The sequence below is a fragment of the Ovis aries genome, chromosome 7, assembly GCF_016772045.2.
Source record: "Ovis aries strain OAR_USU_Benz2616 breed Rambouillet chromosome 7, ARS-UI_Ramb_v3.0, whole genome shotgun sequence".
NCBI classification, from domain to species: Eukaryota; Metazoa; Chordata; class Mammalia; order Artiodactyla; family Bovidae; genus Ovis; species Ovis aries.
Window position 1 is genome coordinate 50,113,892 of NC_056060.1, and position 9,428 is coordinate 50,123,319.

Consider the following 9,428-nt stretch of genomic DNA (forward strand, 5'->3'; position numbering starts at 1 on the left):
ATATTAGTAATAAGGTATATATTTAAAATGTATATAATATATATTACATATATACACATGGAGTCTCAAAATACATAAAGCAAACAAATGACAAACAATACAAACGGAAGCCAGACAGATCTATTGCACTAGAAGGAGATCCTAACACGTTTGTATCAGAAATTGACAGACTAAACAGTAAGAGAGAAAGACAGAAAGAAAGTGAAGTTGCTCAGTCGTGTGCGACTCTTCGCGACCCCGTGGACTGTAGCCTACCAGGCCCCTCCATCCATGGGATTCTCCAGGCAAGAATACTGGAGTGGGTTGCCCTTTCCTTCTCCAGGGGATCTTACCAACCCAGGGATCGAACCTGGGTCTCCCACATTGCAGGCAGATGCTTTAACCTCTGAGCCACCAGGGAGACTAAACAGTAAGAACTAAGCTAAAAAATCAGTAAGGATACAGAAGATTTAAAGTACACATTAATAGATAAAACGAGCAAATGGAGAACATTGGACTCTGCAGTTGGAGATTATTTCTTCTTTTTAAGCACTCATGGAATTTCCAATGAATAAATTTCAAATGTAATTAAGTTAGAAATAATAACAAAACATAATGATAAACATCCTTATATTTAGCAATGAAAATCACACTTTAAACAACTCATAGATCAAAGAAAATGTCTAATGGAAATTTACATACATAGAACTGAATATGATGTTTTAAAACTTCTGGAATGCAGTTAGAGCAAACTAAAAACGGAAGAAGTATTTGTTAATCTGGAAAAGAACCTCTTAAAAACCTACAGCAAACATCATTATTAATTGTCAAAAATTTATTTAAGGGATAAGGCAGAGATGGCCGCTTCTAATACTCCTGTTCAACAATGTATAGGAGTTTGTAGCTAGGGTAGTAAAACAAGAAAAAGAAATGAAAAGTCTAAAAATTGTAAAGGAAGAAACAAATGTCATTATTTGTAGAAGTAGAAATTCCAAAATATATATGAATTATAGGGCTAATAAGAGTTCAACAAGATGTCTGCAAATACAATTAATGTAAAAATTAATTGTATTTCAATATATCAGCAGTAATTAAAACTACAAATTTAAGACACCACTTACATTAGCAATAAAAAATTAAGTGCTTAGTAAATACATTTATAAAAGAGACAGAAGTAGAGATAAAGCTCTAAAACTTTACTGAAAGATTTTAGTCCTAAAACCATGCAGACATACACCATGTGTACCGCTGGAATTTCACTAAATCTATAGATCAAAAAATGAACAAGTTTACAATTTCATTTTTTGATCTATAGATTTAGTGAAATTCCAGTAGGAGTTTTTATTTGCTTGTTTTTTTGTAGAACTTGGCTGGAAGATTCTTAACTTTACACAGAAATTTAAAGGCCAAGGATAGTCAGACAATCCTGAAGAAGCTGCAGAAGCTGATAGGCCCTGTTACAGATCAAAACTTCTATAAATTATTGTAAATTCAACTATGTTTAACTTAAGAACTTTGTTATCAGAAGATACATTTAAGATAGTGAAGAAAAAAAAAGATAGTGAACAAATGATACAATATATAGAGATCTGCAATATACAGCTTCAAGTGTATATAACTACAGAATATGTAACAATTCTTATGAAGCAATAAGAACAAAACAAATGACAAAATAGTAGGCAAAGGCGTTTTACAGAAGAATGCATATATGACTCACAATCATATGGAAAGATGCCCAATCTCATTATTTACCAGAGAATTACAAATTCAAACTACAGTGATAAACCATTTTATACTAATAAATTAGCAACAACAAAGTTGGTAATTTAGAGTGTTGAGGTTGTTTGCAAGGAGCTCATTAACTGCCAGTGGGAATATAAATTGGTACAATCACTTTGATTAACAAGATAGCATTACTTAGTATTACCTGGTAAACCTGCACTTCCACACACTCTATGTCCAGCAATTCCACTCCTAGCTGAAGAAACTCTTACACATGTGTGCCAGGAGACAGGCAAGAGTGTTCATAGCTGCATTGACCTTAGTGATTCCGAATTGGAAGCGACTCAAATGCCCAACAGAAGAAATGAATACATACATTCTGATTTACTTGATTCAATATATGAAGACATAGGACACAGCAGTGAAAATGAATGCCCTACGCAAGAGCTGCCCTCAAAAGCATGAAGGAATCTTAAAAACATAAAACTGAGCACAAGATGCAAGTCACAGATCAATTCCTAACAGTTTGACTGGATTGATATAAATGTCAAAAAGCAAATTTAATTAGTCTATTTTTTTAGAGACACATTCATGGGTGACAAGAAAAGAGAGAACCATTAACACAAAATCAGCCTAGTAAGATTAGCAGGGGAAGAAGGAGAAAGTGATGTGGAGGAGTCCAGTGGGGATTTTAAGGTTTGTAAGATTCTATACCTGCTTCTGTGCATGCTCAGTCTCTCAGTTGTGTCTCGCTTTTTGTGACCCCATGGACAGTAGCTGCCAGGCTCCTCTGTCCATGGGATTTCCCAGGCAAGAATACTGGAGTGGGTTGCCATCTCCCACGCCAGGGGACCTTCCTGACCCAGGGATCGAATCTGCATCTCTCCTGCATCTTCTGCTTTGGCAGGTGGATTCTTTACCACTGAGACACCTGGGAAGATTCTATTTCTATTCCCGAAAGGTGGGCTGTCCTCTCTGGGGTCGCACAGAGTCGGACATGACTGAAGTGACTTAGCAGCAGCAGCAGCAGCAATGGTGAATATGTTACTGAGCCTTTCAAGTTGGGTCCCAACTATGATTCTCCTGCCTGGTGTCATTCGAGCCAACAGAATGACATCCAGTTCAGTTCAGAAGCAGAATAAATGTTTACACTTTGATCCAAGAATCGAGGGGTGCAAGCTCATGCTCTACAGCAGGGGTCCCAAACATTTTTGGCACCAGGGACTGGTTTGTGGAAGACAATTTTTTCCACAGGGTGTGTGCAGGGGAAGGGAATGATTTGGGGATGATTCCAGCTCGTTGCATTTATTATGCACTTTATTACTATTACATCATCTCCACTTTAGGTCATCAGGCATTAAGTCCTGGAGGTTGGGGACCCCCTGGTGTATAGCACAGGTCCCCCCTGAAAGGCCAGGTGTCTCTGAGGTGGGTGAAGATAGGCGAGGGTGGAGTTCTCTGGGCTGGGCGCATCTGTGCTGCTCAGGGCTCAGATTGCGACTGTTCGCAGCGTTGCTGCCAGGAGGCTGCGGCCATCTTGAATTGAGACACTGCGCTTGGCGCTTCCGCACAGAGTTGGGGAGCTGGGGTGTCCGCTGGGCCATTTCCCAGAAGGATCTCTGGTCTGAAGGGCCAGGTGCGGGGCTTCTGTATGAGCAAGTGAAACCAGACTAAGCACCAAAGAAGAAGGAAGGTTAGATTTTGTTCTACCACTCTGATTTTATTTTTATTTCCTGGGAATTGTTAATGGACTTTGCCAAAGACAAATACACAGGGGTTCGTGTTGTTAGTGGTTTCTAAACGTTTTATACCCAGTGGGATATGTTGTATGGTATGAGTAGACTGGACAGATTTCCACGATTGTAGAATTACTTATTCCATCCTCAAAGTTTGTCCTGTTTTTTGACGTCAGCCTCTGACCTGCAGAGCAGAGCTGTAGGTAAGCTTTTTATACCCTTCTGTGTGTATAACATAGTTCATAGTTAAAGCAAGGCAAAAAAAAAAAAAAAAAAAAGCCAACTTCAGCAGATAAAATTGAGATTGTCAGCTGAACAAAAATTGTAGGGTGTACATAAAGAATAGCCAGGCCCTGTGTCTCCCACAAGGCAGCGGCCTCTCCCGGGTCCACTTTGAAACTCCCTGGCTCTGCCTGACCCTTCTCACCCTGGCAAAGGAAGGAAACGGCCTCTCCCCTCTTTCTCCTGTGTTAATGAGATTGCAAGTCTGGGTCAACTGCTTTGTCCAAGGTCACACAATTACTGAAGGTTCCAGGTCCACCTTTCATTTCATCTATTATTATGTAGTGTTTTATTTTATCCTTCCCGGGAGGGCTTCAGAAGAGTGCATATTAAAAGGCTACAATAATTAGCCTCACATTGTAACACCCTTGACTCCAGACAAGCTCCTGTAGCAGAGGGGGAGACATTTGGTTCAGCTTTTCTGGGATGGGTCGGAGACTCTGGCTGGAAAGCAGGAGAGAAGTTCCCGAAGATGCCCACTGTCTATGTGGGGCTGCTTTGGGTCATTGTTGTTCCCAGTAGTATTTGAGCAATCACTGTGGACCTCAAGGAGGGCAAAGCATTAGATCTCATCTGTGCAGTGGGATAGGTTGTATGGTATGAGCAACCTGGAGTAGACTGGATTTCCAGGATTGTAGAATTACTCATTCTGTCCTCAAAGTTTGTCCTGGTTTTTGATGTTAGCCTCTGACCTGCAGAGCAGAGCTGTAGGTGAGCAGGTGAGAGCTGTAGGGGAGCAGATGACAGCTGCAGGTATGTTGCAGTTGAACAGGTGAGAGCTATAGGTGAATGAAGGCTCCTTTTACTGAAGTAGGGTGGGCCCCTAGTCCAAGGAGCCTCTTTTCAATACCCCAAGACTCTATCCTCCTGTCTCTGCAGCTATGTTAGGGAAACAATCTTGTAATCCCTTCTAAAAAGTAGTTCCTTTCTGTTAAAACATGTGTAAAGTAGTGAAAGGTACAAAATGTGACCTCAGTAGGCCTTGGACATTGCTGGGGGTTACCAGGCTGGTTAATGATGAAGCTTCAGGACAGTAAGTTCTTTGTTGCCTGCGGTGGATAGGGTGGTGGGGATTGCTTTTCCTTAACTACCATTCTGGTGATCCACACCCAGCCAAAGATTGTTCTCTCTTTCGGTTGATTATCAAGATTCTCACTTGAGAACTTGACAGTAATTTAAAGATCAGGAAGGTAGGAAGAGAAAGTTGTACAGTACCTACATTTTCCCTCAACAAAATCTTGTAGAGGTTTGCTAGGCCCTGTTGGCTTCTTGAGCTCTGCTACCCCTAGCCGAGAGCTGCCATCTGGATGTTCCCCCAGTGGAGGCACAACCCTGGGAACCCTGGACCACCTGCTGCACTTACCTTGCAAGGCCTATTGCCCTTGGCCTATGAATATTTATTTCAGGTTTTTCCTTTCTGCTGATTAGCAAGGGAAGGTATCATCATAGCCTTAATAATAAACCAGTCAACTTTAGAGGAGTATTTGGGCTTTATAGAAGACGTGTTTAACCTCAAAAGACAAAGGGAGAACTGTACACTTAAACATGGTTAAGGGAGTAAGTTTTATGTTTAGGACTCTAAACGTATTACAAGGTATGATGATCAGTTTTTTTGTGTCAGGCTAGGCTACAGTCGCTGGTTATTCAGTCAAACACTAATGTAGATATGGTTGTGAAAGTATTCTGCAGATGTGATTAAAGTCCATAATCAGTTTTCTTTAAATGAGTAAGATTATTCTAGATAATCTGGGTGAGCTTGATTGAATCAGTTGAAAAGCCTTGAGATCAAAGAATTCTCTGAAGCAGAAGAAATCCTGCCTGTAGCCAGCTGCTCAGGCCCTTCCTAAGAGCCTCTATGGTCTGCCCTTCCTGGTGGCTGCCCTGTTGGCTTCAGGTGTACCTGGTTATGAGTTGGATTGTGGTGGTGGTGGTTTAGTCGCTTAAGCTGTGTCTGGCTCTTGAGATCCCATGGGCTGTAGCCTGGCTCCTCTGTCCATAGTATTCTCCAGGCAAGAATACTGGAGTGGGTTGCCATTTCCTCCTCCAATTGTGACTCCCTCCAAAATGCAGTTCTCACCCTCCATACCTGTTAATGTCAACTTTTTCAGGAATAGGATCTTTGTAGATGATCAACTTAAGGTCGTTAGGGTGAGCCCTAATCCAATATTATTGTGTCTTTATCAAGGGTGAAATTTGGACACAAAGACATGCATAGAGGACAGATGACCTGCCGAATCAGGGAGAGGGAAGGACCAATATATACCTGTCCATCTCCACACCCTACTGTGACTGTTTCTCTGTTAAAACACTGATGCACCAAATCAAGAGGGGTATGGCAATATCCTCTGGAGGAGGAAATGGAAAACCCATTCCAGTATTCTTGCCTGGAGAATCCCATGGACAGAGGAGCCTGGCAGGCTGCAGTCCATAGGGTTGCAAAGGGTCAGACATGACTGAAGTGACTTAGCGTGCATACCACTTTTGGATTGATCCTGGAACAGAAAGAGGATATTAATGGGAAAATTGGTGAAACCCAAGTAAAGCCTGGAATTTAGTTAATGTACAACTGTTGATTTCTTAGTTTTGCTGAATGTATCCTGATTATATATGATTTTAGCAATGGAGGAAGCTGTGCAGTGGTACAAGGGAACTCTGTACTATCTTTGCAACTTTCCTGTTAATTAAACATTATTCCAAAATAAAATATTTACTTTTAAAAAAGTGGCCCAGATCCAATACTTACCAGCTGTATGACCTCAGGAAATTTATTTAGTCTTTCTGTTTACCTTTTTTTTTGGTAAAATGGGGGTTAATAATACAACTGCTCATAAGATGGACTTAAGGATAAAATGAGCTAAAACAAAACCACATAGATTGCTTAGAACAGTGCCTGGTACAAGGTAAGTGCTTAATAAGGGTTAGCTCTAATTATAATATTTTTGTTTTATTTTATACACAACTTGTTCTCCATGGTTACTTGCTCACTGTGTGGTAATCGCATAGACAAGTGTTCTTCTAAATTGAATGGAGGCTTGTAAAAGACTACCCATTGAAGGATAAGAAGAAAAAGTAGAACCTCTGTTTACTTGCTGGATTTACTTCATTCTTTTAAGGAGTTTTGATCTGTATATGTGCTATAATGCGTATCTTAATTCAATATCAGTATAATATATGTCTTTTTTATTGATAGAGTTCAGTTCATTTCAGTTCAGTCGCTCAGTCGTGTCCAACTCTTTGTGACCCCATGAATCACAGCACGCCAGGTCTCTCTGTCCATTACCGACTCCCGGGGTTCACTCAGATGCCGTCCAGCCATCTCATCCTCTGTCGTCCCCTTCTCTTCCTGCCCTAATCCCTCCCAGCATCAAAGTCTTTTCCAATGAGTCAACTCTTCGCATGAGGTGGCCAAAGTACTGGAGTTTTAGCTTTAGCATCATTCCTTCCAAAGCAATCCCAGGGCTGATCTCCTTCAGAATGGACTGGTTGGATCTCCTTGCAGTCCAAGGGACTCTCAAGAGTCTTCTCCAACACCACATTTCAAAAGCATCAATTCTTCGGCACTCAGCTTTCTTCACTGTCCAACTCTCACATCCATACATGACCACAGGAAAAACCATAGCCTTGACTAGACGGACCTTAGTTGGCAAAGTAATGTCTCTGCTTTTGAATATACTATCTAGGTTGGTCATAACTTTCCTTCCAGGGAGTAAGCGTCTTTTAATTTCATGGCTGCAGTCACCATCTGCAGTGATTTTGGAGCCCAAAAAAATAAAAGTCTGACACTGCTTCCACTGTTTCTCCATCTATTTCCCATGAAGTGATGGGACCAGATGCCATGATCTTCGTTTTCTGAATGTTGAGCTTTAAGCCAACTTTTTCGCTCTCCTCTTTCACTTTCATCAAGAGGCTTTTTAGTTCCTCTTCACTTTCTGCCATAAGGGTGGTATCATCTGCATATCTAAGGTTATTGATGTTTCTCCCGGCAATCTTGATTAGAGTAGATGATCAAAAAGGCCTAGGGACCAGTACTGTGCTCTTAAGGCAGTGTACACGCTTGCATCCTTATAACCTTCTTTGGGCTCAAAGACACAGCCACTTAGGCAAATTAATTTTGTGTTAAGCCCTAATCCCTAAGCTATTTAAATCTGTTTGAAAATAATACTTAACTCAGAAGGCTGAAAATGTTGAGATTGACTCAATATGTATTTATGACTCAGTGTTTCTTCAGCCTGTATTACTTTAATTTGTTCTAATACTGGGCAAAATCTCTTCACTTGCCTTTTTTTTTTCTTATAATTTGGTCTGTAAAAAAAGATTTATTTATTTATTTACTCATTTTTGGCTGTGCTTTGTTGCTGCACACGAGCTTTCTGTAGTTGTGGTGAGCCGGGGCTGCTCCTCGTTGCGGTGCATGAGCGTCTCGTGGTGGTTTCTCGTGCTGCTGAGCACAGGCTCTAGGCGTGTGGGCTTCAGTAGTTGCAGTGTGCAGGCTCAGTAGTTGCGGCTTGTGGGCTCTAGATCATGGGCTCCATAGTTGTGGCACACGGATTTTAGTTGCTCCATGGTAAGTGTAACCAGGATCAAACTTGTGTCCCTGGCATTGGCAGACGGATTCTTTTTTTTTGGTATGTACTGAAAATCCGCTTTATTTTCTCCAACAGTAAGTGTTTGGTGTCAATGTCCTTTTTTTTTTTTTCTTTCTTTTCTCAGTCCCTTTTAAAAAATTTTGTTTATTTTAATTGGAGGCTAATTACTTTACAATATTGTAGTGGATTTTGCCATACATTGACATGAATCAGCCATGGGTGTACATATGTTTCCCATCCTGAACTCCGCTCCCACCTCCCTCCCCATCCCATCCCTCAGGGTCATCCCAGTGCACCAGCCCTGAGCACCTTGTCTCATGCATCAAACCTGGACTGGTGATCTGTTTCACATATGATAATATACGTGTTTCAGTGCTATTCTCTCAAATCATCCCACCCTCGCCTTCTCCCACAAAGTCCAAAAGACTGTTCTATACATCTGTGTCTCTTTTGCTGTTTTGCATATAGGGTCATCATTACCATCTTTCTAAATTCCATATATATGCATTAGTATACTGTATTGGTGTTTTTCATTCCGACTTACTTCACTTTGTATAATAGGCTCCAGTTTCATCCACCTCATTAGAACTGATTCAAATGTATTCTTTTAATGGCTTTTAATACTCCATTGTGTATATGCACCACAGCTTTCTTATCCATTTGTCTGCTGATGGACATCTAGGTTGCTTCTATGTCCTGGCTATTATAAACAGTGCTGCGAGGAACATTGGGGTACACGTGTCTCTTTCAATTCTGGTTTCCTTGGTGTGTATGCCCATAAGTGGGATTGCTGGGTCATATGGCTGTTCTATTTCCAATTTTTTAGGAATCTCCACACTCTTCTCCATAGTGACTGTACTAGTTTGCATTCCCACCAACAGTGTAAGAGGGTTCCCTTTTCTCTAGACCCTCTCCAGCATTTATTGTTTGTAGACTTTTTGGATAGCAACCATTCTGACTGGTGTGAGATGGTACCTCATTGTGGTCTTGATTTGCATTTCTCTGATAATGAGTGATGTTGAGCATCTTTTCATGTGTTAGCATCTGTATGTCTTCTTTGGAGAAATGTCTATTTAAGTTCTTCGGCCCATTTTTTGATTGGGTTGTTTATTTTTCTGGAATT